The sequence below is a fragment of the Emydura macquarii genome, unplaced genomic scaffold (genome assembly GCF_026122565.2).
Source record: "Emydura macquarii macquarii isolate MOO-44397 ecotype Brisbane River unplaced genomic scaffold, CSIRO-AGI_Emac_v2 contig_212, whole genome shotgun sequence".
NCBI classification, from domain to species: Eukaryota; Metazoa; Chordata; order Testudines; family Chelidae; genus Emydura; species Emydura macquarii.
In genome coordinates, this window is record NW_027130349.1 from 1,841,382 (window position 1) to 1,863,473 (window position 22,092).

At 37.9% G+C, this 22,092-nt stretch overlaps 1 long non-coding RNA gene across 3 annotated transcripts; it reads left to right on the forward strand.

Annotated features, from left to right (window-relative positions):
• Positions 1–239: 239 nt before the first annotated feature.
• LOC137151472 (uncharacterized) lies at positions 240–13,480 on the forward strand. Of its 3 annotated transcripts, none has more exons than XR_010919282.1 (4): positions 240–371; positions 8,331–8,405; positions 8,705–8,762; positions 12,643–13,480. It is a non-coding gene; the product is annotated as an uncharacterized lncRNA (long non-coding RNA). The 3 variants fall into 3 exon arrangements; XR_010919283.1 differs by having other exon boundaries at positions 12,657–13,480; XR_010919278.1 differs by lacking the exons at positions 8,705–8,762; positions 12,643–13,480 and adding an exon at positions 11,947–12,146.
• Positions 13,481–22,092: the final 8,612 nt, after the last annotated feature.

A 22,092-nucleotide genomic window follows, 5' to 3' on the forward strand; every position in this document is an offset into this window, starting at 1 on the left:
TCTTTCAAATGTTTACAACTAAACATTGACTTAGCACAGCTTTGAAACTTTACTATGCAGAAGAAAAATGCTGCCTTCTCTTTATTTTTTTAGTGGTTTATGTTTAACACAGTACTGTACTGTTTTGTTTTTTGTTTTTTGTCTCTGCTGCTGCCTGGTTGCGTACTTCCAGTTCCAAAGGAGGTGTGTGGTTGACTGGTCAGTTCGTAACTCTGGTGTTCTACTGTATTTCTAACCTCAGGATTTCCACAATGCTCAGGAAAGGACGACCTTTCAGAATCGTCCTCCAACTACCCTGGAGGAATAGTGGAGCAACAGCAGGGGAATGCCAAACATCTTTTAGGTGGTTCATCTTGAACAAAGCCCCTGAGGTAAGCTGTGATGATGTCTATAGAGCTGGTTGGAAATCCATCCCCAACCCCACCCTCCTCAAAAAAGTGAAATTTTGGAAAATGTTGACCAGCTTAAGTTGCCTATGAGATGGTTGTCACCTCTGCATCAAGTGGGCTGGTGTGAAATGGGGATGATGATGTGTCAGAGCTACAGCTTCTCATTTATGCATGGTATCCTAGAGCACTAGCTCAGTGGAATGTCACAGGGCAGGAGCTGTGTACTATTTCCCTAAAGAGGCTGTATCAGTGGGAAGTTGAGGGCATCCTGACAATTTGATTCCTGAGGCTTTGAGAATGTTCTTAATAAATTCCCTCAAGTCCAAGAATACAGTGTGATATTTATTCCACAAGAAATTATACACAAGCCAATATGCAATATATTCCTAACGGGAAAGGTCTTGTCCTTGAAATTCTTGTCAGGGGCTTGCAAAACTACTAAGTATTTTTGTTTTAAGCCCCTCTGGAGTAAAGCAGCATGGGGAGGAGAATAGAGACCATTAAGCTGCCACAGACAATGACACCCACGGACCTGCAGAATGTGCATGGCCGGTTTTCCCATCTCCAGCCTTTCAGCATTTTTTCTGATTACACTGTAGACAATAAACATGGGGCTCAGACACCAATCTGTAGCACAGCCCATTGAGAGGTACAATCAAATCAGCCATGCAGGGAATGGGTCTCAATGCATGCCATTCAAGCATACCTTGGTGGGGAGCCAGGGAGAGCAGGAGCTCCAGAACAACTGGATGTGCAGCAGTGCTGGAGACACCTTCCAGTTACTGGGGTCAGGTGACTTGAGCACAATACAGAACATGGTTTGTGAGTTGGTCATGCTATGCAGAGGTGATGGGAGGAAGCGAAGGTCCTAATGGATGCTGGATTTACTGATTGAATCAAATTTACCTTTGTTTGTTTTTCTTTAGCAACTGCTATGATTGAATTTTATGTATTTATTTATTTCTGTTGTCTCTTATTTCTTCTCTGTATTATTCTGCTGCTGTACCCTTGTTCTCTTTATGCTCATGATGTACCAATTTACATTGTAGGTGACATATGTTTATTTCCATTGGGTGTCTAGTATTCACTCCTATTTTCTGCTAATTTGCATTGCTTTGCCTATTTTTCTCATGCACTGCAGTGTTTTAGTATATTTTTTTGATTCTGTGATTATTTTGGGGCTTTTAAATAAATAAGTTCCACAGTCCACAATGGATGTCAATGTCAGGATATTTTCCCATGATTTTCACCCTAAATGTTCCTTGGCTCTCTTTTATCCTCTTCTTCCTACTTATGTCTTTTGGACTATAGGAAAAAGTTCTTCTCCTTGCTTAGTGTTTACACCCTTCAAATTCTTGTAGAAGGTTATTGTATCCCCCTTAGTTGTCGTTTGGCTGAGCTATTTAGTTCTTGTAATATTTTCTCAGAAGTCAGCCTCTCCAGTCCTTTAATCATTTTTATTGCTCCTCTCAGTTCTGTCTGAGCTGTGTGCAGTATTCTAGGTGCAAGCTAACTTGCAGTAAAAGAGGGCTTTTCACCTCCCCGATCCTTTATATTATGCAGGTTGATTGCATTGGCTGTTTTTGTCACCATATATCACCTTATAACTTCGTATCTAGTTTTCTGACCCTTTATCAGCCCTGGCTATATTTTGGCATTACATCTTTCCAAATATTTCCCTCCCATTGCATATCTATATTCAGAATATTTTTCCCCTGAAGTATTAGTTTGCACTTTTCAGGTTGAATTTCATGCCTGTGTCCCCTTGTATTGCTTCTCAGGGCTCTTTGATCCTTGCAACACCTCCCAATTTAGTATTATCTGCAAATTTTAATTACAGTGCTGTTAGCTCCTTTTTTTCAATTCAATCTTAAAGAAGAGTGGTAAAGATATTAAGATGACTCTTGTCAAATAGTAAATATAATTTAATGCTAATATATAAGAGTGAATCTCAGGAAAATGACTAAATAGAGGTAATGTCTTTTAGCTGGGAAGAATGAAGCAAAATTTGTGCCAGCTGAGAATTTTGGGAATCTCTGCAGAAGGCTTTTATAACCTTTCAACTGGCCTGTAGGTGTAGTCAAGAGAACTAACAGAATGCTGAGATAAATTACAGGAGACACAGACATTATAAATCAGAGGTTGTACAACAGTGACATATGATGTCTTCCGCTTTTTCTCACAGCTATGGGAGAAGAAGTAATGAGTAGCATCAGTGTGAAATGCCTAGTTTTAGATTCTCCACAGTTTCACTGGAGGTATTGGTTTCTTGAGTACTATGGTAGGTGCAGGATGGCACAAAGTGTGATGCAGAATTATTTGGCAGTTCAGAAGCTAATTTGCATACCTGCGATGGTACTATTGCTAAGTGATATTGGCTGGATACCCTCTTTAGTACAGTAGCTAGTATACATCTCAGCCTCAACATGGCAAAAACAGAACTTCTCATTTCCCTCGTTTTGCTCTTGATCATTCCTCTGTTATCCCTGTCACTCAAATGTAGACCCCTCTATCTCCTCAACTCTAAATATCCAAGCTGCTACAAAACCATTTCAATTCTCCCTCCACCACCTTTTTAAAAGATCTTTTTATTCTCCCTACTTCTGTTAGAACACAGTTAGAGCCACCAAAACGTGTGATGTATGACAATGATAATGAACTACAGGAAATGTGGATTTTTATATAATTGAACAAATCACATTATTAGAATAAGGAAAACAGTGTATTGTCCCTGATCCTGCTTCATTTTTAGATTTGTTTTTTAAAATAATTCTGTCACAAACATGGCCTCATTATTGTGCCACCAGTGTCAACATCAGCATACACATTGACTTCGGTAGGATCAGACTCACAGCAATGGTCAGGTAATATCATGACAGAGCAATTCTAAAAGTAAGTTGTGCTGGGGAAAACTGGGATCATGTTTACACTTTCAGGTACCCTTGTATCCCCCACAAATTCCCACTGACACTAAAACCCTTCACTTTTTTTTATGTCACTGATAGATATTTTGGGCCAGTTCCTCAGCTAGTGTAAATTGGCTTAGCAACATTGGCTTCAATGAAGTATCTATCCTACTACCTCCAGGAAAGAGTTACTTTGTAGAATGGCCAGACAACGTTGGCCAACACGCATTGCATGACACTGTGATGTAATCCCTGGCAGTTGCACATGTACATAGTTGAAATCCAAGAATAGCATATCTGAGAAACTGGCATCCACTGGCTGAAAGACGGGTTGGGTAGGCAAAATACCTCTAAAATACAGCCACTTTCAAATGGCCACTGTGCGATCTGATTTCTTTGAAGTTCAGAGCTACCACAAAAATTGTGAAATTAGTCAAGTTAATTTAAAAAGAGATTTTCTTGGATGAGGGGGAGGGAGAGAAACAGCAATATCCTAGTTCCTTCCACATATATTGTAGCACTCAAACAAATACTTTTTATAAAATGAAAGACATTCTAAAGAATTCCCTTGAGGAGATAACAGCAACACAAGGTAGCTATTACTTGTACTCACAATTGCATCAATCTTTGATCTTTATTGTTATAGTATTATTCCTATGCTAGTGCCATAAAAATGTTCCTTGTGGAGTTTCCTTAAATAATACATGTGCCTATCCTAAAACTGCTTGGAAAGGAAGACAGTTGCAGTTCACTGCTGCAAATAAAAGCTAAGGAGACCCTTTATTTAATATAATACAGAAATGACTGTGAGATTGCTATCTTGACAGAGTACCAAAAATAAGTTTTCACATTTTTTTCCTACATCAATCCTTATAATGCAAAAGTGATTTTTATGCCATTTACAGCTCGTATTACAATTTTTATCATGAAAATGAGGTACTGCATTAGAATTTTAATCCATAAATATATAATGTGAAATATCAAAGCATTCTGTACTTTTCAACTTGTCTGTATTTTATATTTTGGTATATAAGATATTATATTACTTTCAATTTACTGGGTGCTGTAAATTGGGATTAAATTAGAAAGTACAGGTTTCCCCGCTCCTAATTTGAGTATATAAAACCCTGGATAAAAATATTCACAAGATTTACAAATGTACAAATATTACTATCACCGGAGTAGTGATTCGTATTGATGACCACTGTAAGTACAGTAGACACAGAACAGTTTATATCATACTGGTGCTTTCTCTAGAAGATGCTAAATACAGGATGAGACATTGTTTCATATTCATAGCACTGAACAGGAAGAAGAAAAAACAGACAAATTGATACTAGAAACATAAAAGAACTAGCATATATTTCCTTAAATGTGTTGCTAATCTCAATTTACTATAGATTATTTAAAGAGAGAGGATTTTTTAAAGTATTTTGCAATTCACAAATTATTCTGCTAGTTTAAATTTTCTAATTCACTCAGGTTGGACAATTAAACTAGACTGATGAGATTTATACTTGTTTCCAGTCCATTTCACAATGTTATTCTCATGTATGCTGCTGCTTTGTCTCTAGTACTGCATGGGAATGTATGAATCCAGGAAAAAAAAATCTTTGATTTTTAAAAAGAAATTATTGAAGCATTTAAATTCATATGTGATTTAGTGCACCCATTTGTATTATTATTTAACATTCAGATAGCACTAGTGCCTAGAGGCCAACAAAGGTTGTGTCCTGTTTTATGAGTTGCTGTACAAATTGTATGATAAATGACAACTCCTATTCCGAAGAGCTTACAGTCTAACAGACCAGCCAAAACAGAAGAATAAGACAAATAAATAGGGAAGGCTGAGGGGTGTAGGAGATGGGATAACAGAAATAATGGGATGTGTGTAATTTTAGTTGGTGAGGAGCAGTAATTCCAACTCACCTCCTGCACAGTCATTGTCAGTTGCTGTTTTCTGAATGTAATACAGCAGAGGTGAGTTTGAAGGAATTTTGAAGGAGCGTAAATTGGTGGATTTATGGATTTGAGTGGGAGTTATTTTCATGCATAAAGGGTGGCATGACTCCATATTCACCATCACCACCTCTTCCTCCTTTCCATTCCCAGTGGAAAAGGCTGAACATAAAGAGCAGAACAAGCAGTGCATCCTCCAGAATCTCTGTCCTCCTAGAGCTCCTTTCAGGGTGGTGCAACTTTATAAACTCACTTTATTAAGAACATGCAGTCAATGGAAATTGCTGCATGAGTGCCTACGTAGCCATAGACAGACCCCGAAACAATATTTTAAAAATTACCTAGAAAGGTGAAAAGGGGAGAGAGAACCTTTTGCCTCCCCATTCCTTGCTTCCTGCTCTTCACACCACATGTTCATGGGGTCATCTTCCAGTCACATGACTCCCATTCTTCATCCCCCTGGATGAGTGCTGAAATGAAGCTATTAAGGAGATCACACTAAAAACTTCAATTCCTTTAATATTCTTCCATTAATATTCCAAGGACTCTGCTTCCCATGTTAGGTTCCCATGAGGTCCAACTGAGCATATTGTCCTGTATGTTCCCCCTACATCATTCCCATCCATCCATTTTCCATATATGGACAAAGGGTAGTCTCAGGAGCACAATGCCTCCATTAGCATTATGCTGTTGCTACAGTAGGGAATTCTTCATTCTAAGAATCAAAAGTCGTGTCTGCCCACATGCACAGAGATAATTTTGGGCTGGATAAGGCTCTAAGTGATATTCCAAAGTCATAAAGACACAGTAAACCAATGTGAGACTCTAAATGCTTTAATAAAGGGAAGAAGCAATTTCTTGCAAACTCCACAGGGCTGCTGACAGGTTGAAAGGCAATGCTGTAATAGTCTGTCTACATTATTTTAAATATAGGTGGGGCATGTCCTTTGTCTCTTCTCAGCACTTACTCACTCCTTCACTGCACTAAAGTGAATAGATCCCTTTCCTCAAGCTAGAGTCTGTTATTAGTTTTTGCTCATAACAGTCTCTCTTTTAGTAGTTCACTTTGATCTGTGTAGCTCAGACTCATTATCCAGTCATTAAAGTAAATAAACCTGAATTCCCCCCATATTCAGAGCACAAAACTACAGGATGTTGCTGTAATATTAAGCATAATAGTACTGAATTATTGCTGTAATATTTCAGTAATGTGCTACTGAGCTGTCAAGGTCAGGATAACCTGCATAAGTGAGATGTAAAAGAAGAACGCATTAGATTTGAAAATTTCAACTGTAAATGCTGTAAACAATTGCTTTATTAAAGGAATGAAACAGCACGACAATGTAGAGGTGTGAGATCCAGGAAAAACTTAGTTGGGATGCAGGAAGAAAATATAATGCTTTTTCCAATTTGGCACTATTGGCTTTATGAATGTGTTGAATGTTGATATAAAGCATATATGACAAAATTATGAAACTGGGACACTCGCTTGACAGATTTTGGATAGAGTATGACAGACTATTTTAAATATATTTCAGTATGGTTAGGCCAGATTTTGTCACTAGTCTCATATTTTTTCACAGTATAAATGAAGGGCTCAATTTTGCACCTGAAGTTAAGGAGCTTAGATTTGTGAGGGCAATTAGAAACTTAGTCATCTCAGCAACCTAAATAGCTGGTGCAAAATTTAACTTGTAATTATTTGAGTCTGCAAAAATGGAGGTCCAGGTAAAGCAGGAAAATCTGGCCCTTTAAATACATTGCATGCTGTGTAGATCATAAATATGTCCCAACCATATGTCCCGCCATAACCTTCTAATTGTTCACTTGGTTAAATGTGTTTGAAACTAATGAGTAAAAATATGTTAAATACCAGTTAGAGTGTATGTAACAGTTGCAAAATCATTATGGAATCAGGGCAGTCATCTGGTCTCTTTTGTTAATTTACCATACTCTTCTCTTGTTTGCTGTCTACACTTCACTGCACAAAGTGTCAGAAAATCCTCATTGTTAATATATTCCCTAAGAAGTTTGTGTGCAATTGTTTAGGTTTAGATGTTTGTTTTAGTGCTGGATCAACCTTCCCTTGTGAATAAACCCCTTTGAAAGGTTTCAGGCTTAATGCTGTTCATTTGGGAGGCTTGCTTTTCCATTTCCACAATCTTCTACTGGAACAGGAATGGACAGTAATGATAAACTCACATGGAAAATAAAGCCTCAAACATTATGTGAAGCTGTAATGTGGGGCAGATGTTATCTACTTTTGAGAGATACCTGAGAGGTCTGTCTCTTTTACACTTTGGCATCACTTGTATAGCTTGCCATGCTAATAAAGTATTATTGAATTCAATTGACAAGATGGAGCTTGAAAGAGAGAGTGAGAATAAAAGCTTCAGTGCTTACATAACTTCATGCCTAGCAGATGGGAAATGCAGCCATTTCAAACAGGAGGAATCAATACAATTTGCCGAAAAAAAAGATATTCATATTCAGAAAAAAAGATATTCATATCCACATGCATATTCAGAACAAGTTAATTATGCTACTCTGAATACACGTTTTTTGGGTGTATTAAGGCAAGCCTATTGTTGTATAAGAGACAAAAGGAGACACATGGGGCAGCCATTCAGTCCTTCCCTCCTCCCCCCCCCCCCCACCCCCCAAGCATCAGAGAGAAAGCAGGAGAAATGATCCCCAAATCATGTATTTTATTTTTATCTATATCTGAGAGCTACAGAAAAGTAAAATAAGTAGCAAGATAAAATGGTTTGATTAAGAACCAGATTTTCAAACAGGACCTGAACTACACTCATGAATATATGAACACTGAACAGCTAATTGCACTACAAAACCTATGTTTGCATGGGAAACCCAGTTTACTATGTATGTAAATCTATATGGCAAGCACTGGGGTCAATGGAAGAATAGCCTGTTTGTGCAAAAATGTGTCAGAGGGCACAATTCAAGCCCAGTTGTGAAATAATATAGGATGACATATTAATAATTTAATATTTTTATTCAAATTTTTTCCATAGTTTGGATTTTTATTTTTCTCTCTTTTCTCTTTGATTCCCAGCATGTGCTTTTCCCAGGCTTCAGAGATTTGAAAAGCTGGAACTCCCTTGACAAAAATTGCAAGTTGCTTCTTCAGGTAGATTTTCCTTTTTTTCCTTTTTAATACATTTTGCAAGATACTAATATAATAGATTAATGCAAAAGCAAAAGTTGTAATCTTTTCTATCCAGGTAGTGTCACTTTTTCATTGAAATGAACAAAGTCCAACTAATGTTTGAATGAAAATTAATAATTATAATAACAAAAAACCCATAATAATTGTATAACTCACATTTCTTTCTAGTAGCCATTAAAAATGTCAACACCACACATTTTATTCAAATGATACATATCAACATGCCCTAATTTTAAAATAATATTCAAAATTATTTTCAGATGAGACAACAACAGCTTGATTCTTCACTAGATTGTGTTGAATAGAATAGAATAGAAGGTAAGATTGGGATAATTACATGGGCACAGAAATTCTCATTTGAGAAACAGAACAGAATTTTGCAATAAGACTCATGGTTAACATTAATTTCCCTGGTCAGGGTTCTCCTTTCTATACAGAACTTTTGCAAACCTTGGTTTGGTCTGGAAACCAAATGGGTTGGATCACAAGTCAATTTTAATGATATAGTCAAAAGACTATGTCGCATACAAAGCAGTTGTGCTTCTCCAGGAGCATCCCAGGAATGGAATTATGAAGTAAACAACCACAATTTATTTCCTGTTACCTCCTGAGGGATGTAATATACTCAGGGCCAATACCAGTAATAAATCACAACTAACACGCTCTGTCTCTCTCCCACAAGCTATGGTGGCCAGGGAGTAGGAGAGGTGGAGCTGAGATTTAAAAAAAAAAGTAAAATTAAATTAATAATAAAATCAGTAAAAAGACCAAAACCAAACAAACAAAGACAAACAAAAAACAAACAAAAAAACCTACCCAGAGTAAAAGAGGTGGTTAGAGGCAAAAAGGCATCCTTTAAAAATTGGAAGTCAAATCCTACTGAGGAAAATAGAAAGGAGCATAAACTCAGGCAAATCAAGCATAAAAGTTTAATTAGGCAGGACAAAAAAGTATATGAAGAGCAATTAGCAAGAAGCACAAAATCTAAACAACAAAAAATGTTTAAGTACATCGGAAGCAGGAAGACAGTCAAACAGTCAGTGGAGCCAGTGGATGATCGAGCTGCTAAAGGAGCACTCAAGGAAAACAAGGCAGTTGCAGAGAAGCTAAATTAATTCTTTGCATCAGTGTTCATTGCAGAAGTTGTGGGGGAGGTTTCCATGGCTGAGCCATTCTTTCTAGAGGACAAATCTGAGGAGCTGTACCAGATTGAAGTATCATTAGAGGAGATTTTGGAACAAATCAATAAATTAAACAGTACTAAGTCACCAGGACTAGATGGTATTCACTCAAGAGTTCTGAATCTCAAATATGAAATTGCAGATGTACTAACTGTAGTAATTAACCTTAAATCAGCCTGTGTACCAGATTCCTGGTTTTTAAAAAGGCTCCAGAGGCGATCCTGGCAATTACAGGCTCGCAAGCCTCACTTCATTACTAGGCAAATTGTTTGAAACTATAGTAAAGAACGGAATTATCAGACACATAGTTGAATATGATTTGTTTGGGGAAGAGTCGACATGGCTTTTGTAAAGGAAAATCATGCCTCACAAATTTATTAGAATTCTTTGAGGGGGATCAACATACATGTGGACAATGGTGATCCCGTGGATTTTCAGAAAGCTTTAGACAAGGTCCCTCACCAAACACTCTTAATTAAAATAAGCAGTCATGGATAAAAGGGAAGGGTCCTCTCATTGATCAGTAACTGGTTAAAAGACAGGGAACAAAGGATAGGAATAAATGGTTAGTTTTCCAATGGAGAGAGGTAAACAGTGGGGATCTGAACTGGAAACAGTGCTGTTCAGCATATTCCAAAAAAAATTATCTGGAAAAAGGGGTAAACAGTGAGGTTGCAAAGTTTGCCGATGATAAAAAAAAATTACTCAAGATAGTTAAGTCCAAAGTACACTGCAAAAAGTTACAAAGGGGTCTCACAAAACTGGGTGAGTGGGAAAGAAAATGGCAGACGAAATTCATTGTTGATAAATGCAAATCAGTAAACATAATCCCAACTATCCATTCAAACTTAAGGCATCTAAATTAACTGTTAATACTCAGGAAAGTAATCTTGAAGTAATTGTGGATTGTTCTCTGAAAAGATCTGCTCAGTGTGCAGTGGTGGTCAAAAAAGCTAACAGAATGTTAGGACCCATTAGGAAAGGGATAGAAAATGAGACAGTAAATATCATAATGCTACTATATAAATCCATGGTATGCCTATATATTGAATGCTGTGTGCAATTCTAGTTGCCCCATCTAAAAAAATATATAGTATAATTGGAAAATGTCTAGAGAAGGGCAAACAAAAATGATTAGGGGTTTGGTAAAGCTTCCATATGAGGACAGATTAAAAAGACTGGGACTGTTCATTTTAGAAAGGAGAGTACTAAGGGGGGATATGACAGAAGTCTACAAAATCGTGAATGGTATGGAGACAGTGAATAAGGAAATGTTATTTACCCCTTCACATAACACAAGAACCAGGGGTCACCCACTGAAATTAATAGGTATCAGGTTTGAAACTAATAAAAGGAAATACTTCTGCACACAAGACACAGTCAACCTGTGGAACTCGTTGCCAGGGAATGTTGTGAAGGCCAAAAGTATAACTGGGTTCAAAGAGATGAGTTCATGGAAAATATGTCCATCAATGGCTATTAGCCAAGATGGTCACAGATGCTATGCCATGCTCTGGGTGTCCCTAAATCTCTGACTGCCAGAAGCTGGGACTGAATGGCAGGGGATGGATTACTCAGTAAGTGCCCTTTTTTGTTCATTCCCTCTGAAGTATCTAGCCCCAGCCACTGTTGGAAGACAGTGTACTGGGATAGATGGAACATTGGTCTGGTCCAGTATGACCGTTCTTTTGTTCTTATGTTTGAGTCACTCCACACCCACCTTTTCCAGGGAGGAAATTAAAAAGCACATAACCTATTTTTACTCCTGTGTGCTTGACCCCAGTTTCAGGCAGCATTTGTGGGGATTTAAGGGGGGACTACTCCTAACTCCTTTGCATGTGCATGAAAACCTAGTCACAATGCAAAAACAGGAGGCATTATCTTGCCCTCTATCACTTATCCCTCTTCTCCAATATTTATCCATCTGTTGTGCATCATCATATGCTAAGAAAGTAAGCTCTTTAGGGTTGTTTCTTCATTTAATATGCATATAGCACCTAGCACAATGGGGGGCCCTGAACCCCTGACTGGGGGTTTCTAGGCACTGCCACAGTACAAATAATAAATAATGATTTAATTTGATAACAGAATGGATAATTAGCCTGTTTCAACATCAATTTGCTTCATTTCTGGGATTATTGCCATAAACAGTTGATTATTTATATGTGCTAAATTTTGAAAGCATAATTAGTACTTCATAATTGTGAAATAATTTATCAGCAAATTGTTTTACAGGTTTGAAAATTCAGTTACCATTAGATTAAGTAACAAAAATGTAACAAAATATTTTAAAGAATGTTCTCTCTCTCGTTTTTTTAAAGGAGAAACTAAAACATCAACAGCCCCCATTTTGATATCAAAGCAATATGACAAATAGAAAAAGATTTCTGGGAGTAATTGATGGAAAGAAACAAATTTTGCCAATGTGTGAAACTTTTTTCATATAGAGTTTAAAGAAATCCAGTGACCCATTTTTATCATCTAATTAAATAATTGAATCAGATGGGATTTTCAAAGTCTTCTCAGTTCATTATTTTTGTAATATAGTATTTTTATTAATAATAATTAATTGGTGACACTTGTATTAAGGTTTTACTTATACATAGGTTTTAAAGTATTAAAACATTATTAATTGATGCTTTTAATAAATGTTAATAATTGTTGGTTGTTATAGCATCTAGCAGATTAAATTGTTGATTATTACCATGGTTTATACAATGTATAGCATCTTCTATGGATTTGCTTATAACCGTCTACCACACATACCACTCATGTCTGTAACTTGTTTACAATATCTATTAATCATTATAAACATTTTATAAATGGAACCTTAATGTAAAGTGTGACAGATTTAAATTTGTCAGTGCCTAATGCTAAACATTTTTTCAACAATTTAAAAAAGATATATCAGTTTCTTCTTGACCTCATTGTAGGGCATAGTACATATAACTGAGCACCAAATGCTTTTGTTCTACCTTCAGGAAAGCACAGTGGTGAACTGAAATGACTTGAAACAGGTCTTTTCTTCCAGAACCCAGACAGTTGTTACAGGCAACTGCTCCTCCACCTCTATAGCCCTCATCTGCTCATTTCTCTGTATTGCTCAATTTCTATTTGAAACTTTTGGAAGAGCTGAGAAGACAACGCAGGTTGAAGTGCCAATGCAGTGTACAGATGGAACCAGTTCTACATCTCCTTTATGGGAAATAGGAAGGACACCATTCCCAGCTTCTGCAGTGCCTAGCTGAATGCAGCATCTGCATAAAAAGCATTGTCAGAACTAAATGCAAAACTCTTCTCTTCAATTTAGACTTTTTCTCAATAATCTTTTCACACAGGCACATGCTGCATACAACCACTCATTTACACAAACATAAGCAGGCAAACAATATACAAATTAAGCTGTTTCTTCTACAGTCAGGGAGAGATTCCCACTATTAATTCTGTTTTTTAATACCTGAGCGGTGCTCAGACATTATGGCAAGATAGGCGTCATATTGTACCCAGACAGACAAAAGAGCATATTCTGAACAGAAAGACACTAGGCACCATTAAAAATCTAACACTGCCACCTTGTAATTTCTGCAGTACCATGGTATTTCCTGGTTTAATAAAGGGAGGTAGATTCCATGGTTATTGCAAAGAACAGACAAAAGCAAACAAATCCGAACTCGGTGGAAATTTCAGAACTGGATCCAAAATTTGTGACTGGAATCCATCTCTAATAGAAAGGGAAATGATAACTAGGGGTAGCTCGAGGATGCCATAATCTGTATGACAATGTATGTGTGTATTTATGTGTACCACAAGAACAAGCCTAAGTGTTTTACGAAATAAAAAGGTCAACTGAGAAAAGACTCCCTTGTGTTTCTCTGTCTCACACACACGCAATGCTTCAGAATAACATTTTTCTTCCTTGCTGTTTATTAGTATTAGATATAATGCACAGTAACAGGGTGAGCTGTGCTTTAGACTCCTTCTTTTCCCCCTCTCAAGGGTACCCTTTAGTTGACAGGCCTTGCTTCCTTCACCTCTCTGAAGGGTGGAACTATGCAGTTCAACCACTCCTAGACTTGATCTCTTGGTGGCAGTCCCTCTGTTTATCAGCCATGTTATCCTGACTGGCCCAAATGGATTTGGGCATCTGTAAACCTTTTCCCCATGGGGAGTCTGTGACAGAGTAAGTTTAGAGTGACAGAAACAACTGCTTCAAAACACAGCTTTATTTATGCCTTTACTCAAAGGGACAAATCTCACAAGCAAATGATATAAAATGTAAAAGGTCTGTAAACATCATTTCCCTGATCCTGACCTTAATCTTTCTTTGCAAGCTTTAGTAAGCCCATTCAACTCTACCTCCATCTCGAGGCTGGGAGGAGTGGATTGCAGCTTCTGTGTCTTTCTGTGTGTCTGTCTGTCTGAGACTCACCTTCAGCCATTCCCTGTTGACAGCTCCTTCACTACCACTTTCCCCTCCCCCGCTTCTGAGGTTTAATTCAGGGTAATTTTTTCTGAAAAGACAGACATCCAGCCTGTGCTTCAACAAAGAGTTAAGCTACGGTGCAAGAAGAAAGTAATAGTTATACATAAATCTGCCTCAGCATCCCCCGCCCTGGTCTTTGATTATTGTGTGTTATGTACCTGGCCACATTAGTCCCATGAAGTCTGAGTCTCTTCTCACTTACATCACTGTAAATCAAGAATAACCCCACTGAAGGCATTGGAGTTACACTGGTGTAAAACTTGGCCCATTGGAAGGCAGATCAGACCGATGCTATTGTCTGTTTGCTGATTGATGGAGTATAACTGTAACAAAGAGGGAGAAGGTCTGCTGAAGTCCTCTCTGATGAAGTCATGGAGGAGGTGTTATTTTGGGAGAATTAGGGAATTCTTAGGATACTTATAACCTTTCCTTTCCAGATCACCTGATATCTCAACCCAACTCTGACTCACTCCAAGAATAATTAGACTATTATAATATTAGAGGCTGGAATCAGATTCAAAATGAATAGTACCTTGCAAGGAATAGCAACTCTTATGATATCCCCCTTCTGGCATAGGTGGCAAAGATGGGGCTGAGTCTCGGGTAACATAATGACCCTTGTGGGCTGTCAGCAAACACTATTAGATACAGCAGCCTTTAAATGCTCTGTATTGCACCGGCAACTGGTACAGCAGCTGCTGGCCTCAGGATCATGTATCCAAAAAGGTGGCTTAATGCCAGTACATTTTGCCTTCATTTGTGTGCATTCTTTCCCTAACTATAGGTGACTGCCCATTTATATGAGAAGAGGTAAATCTATACCCATTATTCAAAAAAAAAAAAAAAAAAAAACCCAGCAGTAACAAAGATAGTGCTAATGTCTGGCAGCTTTGAGTTGCCAACCAGCTGTGCAGTTTCTGGTTCATTGTGTAGGCTACAGACATAAATATACTCTTGATGAAGGAAATGATGGGTCCATCAAAAGGACCACAACAAAGCTTTTTGATTTGGAATTTGGCTCCCACGATTATTTTATTACATTAGGTTATATTTGAAGAGCTTTCAGAGCATTTTTAGTCTAGAAAAATCAATGTGTGTGATAGAAATTAATACATTTTACAAAAATAACCAAACAATTTAACACTAAGGCCTTTGTGCATTCAAATAACATCATTTTTCATCTAAAACACCATTACAGGCTATTATGGTTGGATGCTGTTTGTCATATTTTTATAAGAGAGAAATGCATGGGATGATGAAATTAACTCCAGCTTATAGGATGCTGACATTTGAACAAGGAAGAAATTGCAATGTGTTTGGCTGCTGTATGTGTAAATTGCAAAAATAATTTAGCAGCCAAAAGCGAAAACGAATGAACAAGCAAACGATCTAATCTCTGTTGGAACACATCACCACTGTGATTTTTCAGAATTCCTGAGAAACAAAGGAGCAGATGAAGTGGGAGGAGCACCTGTGTATTAGCTGGGAAAAAAATCAATAATGAATACAGTCCGAGTGCCAGCAAACAAAAAAGCTTCCTGCTACTTTATGAAGAGCTGGGACATCAGAAATAGTGAAAGTCTAGACTCTTATTAATGCTTGTACACTCTCAGCCACTAGTGTTTGGTGTAGCCAAAAACTGGCCATCTGTAGTTCTTTTTGAGGTAATGGCCTAGTGGGAGACCCTTTCAGGGAAAAGGGTGAAATTGAACTCTATTTTGAGAGGGGAAAAGGTTCCTTGCCTATTGTGGAGCAAAACCAAAAGCAGGGACCATGGTTTCTTATAATGTGTAGGAAATACAAAGCCCAGAGAAATAGTTAGGGTGCAAAGTATCTTCACAGAAGAGCGGCAACTCACCAAATGCTATTGCAGCAATATAGATTCATACAATGTAATTAATTGGATTTCATGGCCTGCTAATAACAACATGCAACCAGTGTTTTAGATCATGTTAAACCTACCCACAGGGATGAAGCTCCCATGCCCCTTCAAGGAAGCACAGCATGAGACTGGATATCAATGAAGCACTGAGAAAATAATAGAAGGGTCACAAGTAGATTCTTTAAAAGGATTTAAGCTGAAAATGTGTTTTGGTGGGGTCCAGTGATCCTTTAAAATATATAACTTCCATGTCACTTGATCCTTGGGCTGGGCCAACCTCACTACTTATTGACATTTCTGTAATCCTGCTCGAGGGAGAGAATGCAGCCTTCACCATGTATTGGAACTCTGTGCATAGACAATCATTTTATTCTGATTTTGCTTCCCTTGTGTGAAGAAAATATTATGCCCTCAAAGAGAACAATGGATGCAGTGGCAGCCTTTAAAAGGCAGCATTTGCCACCCGGTTACCACACAGTGTTTTCTGTGATTACTATAGTTTACCCCCTAATGGGATAGGAGATAGCTAAGTGAATTGGATCTATACAAAAATTAAGGTCCCAGACTAAGACCTATGCCTGAGTAGAGTGACCACAACTCATGTGACAGCTGCCTGAAAGCAGCATCTCCTATAAGATGAGTTGCCTGTTCACATAGTGAGGAGACTTGTAAGAAGCAGGAAATATAGTGTCAGGATGAGGAAGCTTGCTAGGATTTAGTGGTTTCTGGTGAAGGGAAAGTTGGAGAGAGACCTGTTGGGATGCTCTCAATGCATGAAATTCTGAAGAGGATTGGGTTGGAAGTGGAATGAGTCAACCTGATGGCAGGAATAAAGGAAGGAACCTGCAATCCAGCCTTGTGACACAGAGGCAGAAAATTACAAAGCCTGACAAGGTAGAGGGATAGCTTATGAAGTCCTGCTGATTAGTGAAGAGACACTGGTACCAGACACTGGTATCGGAGAAGGCAAAGCAAACTACTTTCTATGTTATGGAACCAGAATATTTTAATAAAGGAGATTCCTAAGAAGGAAGTTAATTTTAAATTCTGAGTGCATGCGAGTTAATTGAAGAGGCAGAGGAGAAACTGGGGCCAGCTATATTGCACATTGCATTGGGCCTAGGGAGGAGGCATACCACTACAGTGAGAGCTCCCAAAAGTATTTCACCTTAGAACACAATGCATCCCTATGCCAGGGAAGGCACAGTTATTGTTGTACCTTTTGCATCTGTTTCCTCTCAGGTGGAGTTTGCCACTACTTATTCCAGCCCCTCCCTAGCCACTTTAGAGAGGCTAGTGTGCCACCAGTGATATGATCTCCCCTATCTACATGACTAGTTTTTTGTATTTTAAGAGGATCTCCCACAGCCTAGGTGTTTATGCAGAATCTCAGGGAACACCTTTCTCTGAAACATGGTAATACAAATCCTATGCATATTTTCTAATGAAAATTATCTGGCACAAAGATTGAACTCAGCACCTTTCTGGCAGCAAACCTTAATTACCATGTCAATCACAGGCATAAATTCACGGTATAGAGTAAACTGGATTCAGGTTTGCAATGCAAAGGGCACTCCGTGATGTTTTAAAGTGATGAAGGATACAAATGTACAAATATTGAAAAGAATGAAATTTGGGCATAAGCCTATCATGAAAATAAATAAATAAAAATTGGTCCGATGGCTAGAGCCTGACCTTCAGGTCAATTTGTCTGGGTGTTACTCTCTGCTATCACTGTCTTTTTGTATATTACCTTGGGAAAGTTGCTTCTCTCTATGCCTCTCTCCACATATACTTTCATGACTTGTCTATTTTGAATGTAAGCTCTTCAGGGCAGAGACTGTCTCTTACTATTTGTTTGCAGTTTGTAGTACAATTGTCTGGATCTGCACTGGGCTTTATGGAACTACCAGAAAACAAATAATAATAATGCTAGGACAGGCATCACCAACTGGCACTGTTATAAATCATCTTTCAATTTTTTTCTTAGTATGCAAGCAAGTTTTGACTTTTGTGAAGACATACTGTGTTGTTAGTATTGGGATATGCAAGGTTTTGTACAGAGGGAACTTTGTGAGCAGCTAGAGAGTTTACTCTTTGGCTTAGGCTTTTGTTAGAGTCAGTTCTTGAGGTGAAGTTACTCCCTGGGAGGAAGGTATAGGTATTGGGTTGAGGTTCCTTGAAGAAAGGATTGTCCTGCATGCTGTTTGACCAGCTCTGTTCCAGGACTGGTGTATGTGTAAATAAAGCATGTTACACAGAGAATAACCCCCGACTCTGTGTCACTGATTTCTCCTCCAATGGACCTGCCAAGGCCACAGACATCTGCTTCCACTCAGCATAGGGGTGACATTGGTATCAGAAAAAGGGACAATGGTCCATTTTATTAATTATTATCAATCTTGTAATTAATCACTGCAGAACACGGTGTTCACACTAGACTGAGCATTATTATTTTACTAGTATTCATATGGTTCCATGAGCACCCACTATGTGTTAGCTGCTGCACAAACATAAAAGAAAGCATGATTATTAACCCAAAAAGCTTACACTGTAGTTTCACTGACTTCAGCGGACCTACTTCTAACCACTGCAGTCAGTAATAACTGTTTGCAGAACTGGGCCCTAAGGCTGCAATTCTTAAATTTGAGAAAGCGACAGAACACTTCTCTGTCAGCTCATGCCTGATGCCTGCAGAATGGTAGAGACATAGGGCAAGACCATGTAATATGAGTTTTCTTTTCCTTATTGTAAACTGGCAATGTGAAGCAGAGGGAGTGAGTGACACAGACCTGGCATGTACTCTAGTTGGAGATTCCCTATGACAAGGGAGTCCCCAACTGTCTCTTTTAGGAAGCTCTGAATTCTTCCCTTTGCCACTGGGATTTCACAGAAGGAATTTAGCATGGACCAAGGAGTTTGCCCAGATTTTTTTTTGTATGTTTGCCCATCACTTGTCATACAATGCTGTCTCAGCTATGTACGCTCTAGAAAAATATAAAAGTTTAATATATATATTTCAAACCAATGTGAAGAACATTTACTCTATATGGCAATTCATAGTTTGGAGTTAATTATTTAAATTAATATAACATTTTATGTCACTATGGGAAACAGATTTTTAAATTAATGGCCATAATAACTTGGATAAAATATTGAAGGATTCACATGAATCAAAAATTTGAATTCTTCAGAAGATCCGAACATGAAATATTATGATTTGGACATAAAATGACATGAAAATTGATGGCACTCTGTATCTATTTTAAGATGGATTAATAGTACTTGCCCTATGAATCTGTAAACTTTAACATTGAACTTTCATGCATAGTTGAACTTTAGAAACACTTTTTTTTAAAAAACCAGAAGCAGTATATGTTTCATGTATTTTTGGTGATGTCCTTCTCTAAATGGATTACATTTATTATAGATATATGTTTATATTTCCCATGTAATCCTCAGGCTTTTCCTAATTGTTTAAAGAATGGATAAGCTATGTTTGTGTGATGATGACTGTCCGGGCAAACAAAGATTCCAGTGATGGTGATGTTTCAGTAAATAGGCAGAAAGAGGAAATAGACTAAATGATGATTTGTCAGATGATGTTGGTTGATTAAACTCAGTTCATCACCTCTCAAGTTTTATTGTTTTTTTTCTAAGCATAAAATATTTCTAATTACATTTGATTTGTTACGACCACATGTTGACTTGCAAGCACCTCCATATTCTAGTCATTAGTGGCCTGTCTTTTCTGAACTGTACTAAAATGATTATTTGTATCATAGTAGCACCTAGAGGCTCCAACCAAGATTGGAGCTCCATTGTGGCAGGCAATATACAAGCACCTGAAGAGTTTACAATCTCAATATACAAGACAGACAACAGATGGGAAGGGAAATGGGTGCAGAGAGAGGTGAAGTGACTTGCCCAAAGTCATGCAGCAGGTAAGTGGAAGAGACAGGAATAGAACCCAGGTCTCCTGACACCCAGTCCCATCTCCTGTACACTAGATTATGCTGCCTTTTGTAATGACCAAGCAAGATTATGAATTCCATGTTTGTATAGGCAGTAATGCTAGATAAAAAAGTGCACTATAGGGTAAGATTGTGGAATATAATACAGGGCTTCCATTGAGGAAGGTGCAAAATCACAAATTGCCATAGAGGGAGCTCCAAGAGGGCAGGGATTGTGTCTCAAGATGGGTGATGAAGTGTGCACTCCTCTTACTTAAGGACCTTGGTCTGTGGATTTGTGGCTCAACAACTATATATATCCTAATTATAACTCCACAGCATGTTTATTAAAATGAATTGGGCCATGGAATATTGGATTTGTTCTTTTCTTCTCACTTTCACAAGTCTTTGAATCTTTCTTCTCTAAATAGCAATATGGCTAATAAAAAAGTAAACATCACATAGACCAACCATCTTTAGTCACAATGGCTACACTTTTATATGGCTGGGCTCTCCCCAGCTAATTGACAGGACCCCTCACGAGGAAGCACAGAATATCACCTCAAATGACACCAAGAGAGATACAACAAAATTATTTGCTCATTTTTAGAGTCTTACATTCAGGGGTTAATGTTTCCCCACTTATCACATTCACCGTTCAAAGATGACTCAAATAACTTATTAGCTCATCCAGCTTACAAGGAAAACAGGCAAGAAAGTCATCCTTGCTGTAAGTTTTGTGCTGGGTCATTTGCTTCTGGCAACTCATGCCACACCCAGAACTAGACGGAAAAGTTCACCATGCTAATGTAGGTTTAGGGTAGGCTTTCCTTAAGTTTATACACACCCCAGAGCACGTTCATTATACTGTGTGTGAAGTCAGCTGGATATAGTTGCAATTACTCTAAGCCTATCAAAACTTAGTCCCTAAATAAGAAAAATAGGGCTTAAAATATATGGACAATCCACATGTCAGACAGATGTGCACAGGGTCATTTTACATCAAGAGCTATAGATCAGAAATTCTAAGGAATGGGATGTAGGCCAGAGGTTGTTTCCTCTAGAAACTCATTTTTAATACAAATATTTATCATGTTGAACATACATTAAAGAGGTCATTCCTGTTTGTTTAATTGAATAACACTGGCTATTGAAATTTAATACCTGTGCTAAAAAAAATACATGGATTTAAATGATATTGTCCATCTGCCCATCTGTGCGCATGAGTTAAACCCTGAACTCCAAATCAGACAAAGAAGAAAAACAGAAACAATAAACCACTAAAAGCTACTCAAGCTCTAGTGAAACAAGGCAACAATTTGAGACATGGGGAAAAAATCTCAGGTCTCTGGAAGTCAAGGGCAAAACTCCATTAACTCCAATAGGGACAGAAATTCATGTACAGTAAATTGGGCTATTGTTCTTACAGTGCCTCAATAAGGGAGATGCACTAGAGCCACAAAATTACTTATACAGGCAGATCCTCTGCAGATATAAGTTGTCACAGCTCTATTGGCTTCAATGGAGCTGTGACAATTTACACATGTGGAGGGTCTGCCCCAATAAATTTTAAAACCCCTGAAGTAGACAAGCATTTGGACAGAGATTATTACAGTTCTCTATTGTGTGTAGTTTTGCACAGCATAAATAGATAAATAGTCTATTTTAGCAGTTCACCTTACACATTATTGGCCCAATTTCACTCTTATATTGGCTTTGAATGGAATTTCTCCTCTTTCCCCCTTTAGAGATAAAAGGACAATCAACCTTACGGGATATCAGCAGCCATCTTAATTCTGAGTTCTCTACAGAAGAATAACACAAAAGGGTTTTGGTTGGTTGGTTTTTGTTTTTTTGCTGACCCGCAACTGGTGATATTTTTATTAACCTGAGAATATGTTTAAATTCCAAAGGTAACAGGAGTTTGTTTCAGCTCATCGTAAAGGGACCAGATGAGGAATTCAGATATAGATTTGGCTTTGGATCCCAAAGCTCTCCACAAACAAAACAAAAATAGAGAATTATTGTATCTGGGACCTTGATTGCTTTCTATGAAGAAGTGACTGGCTCTGTGGATGTGGGGAAAGCGGTGGACGTGATATACCTTGACTTTAGCAAAGCTTTTGATACGGTCTCTCGCAGTATTCTT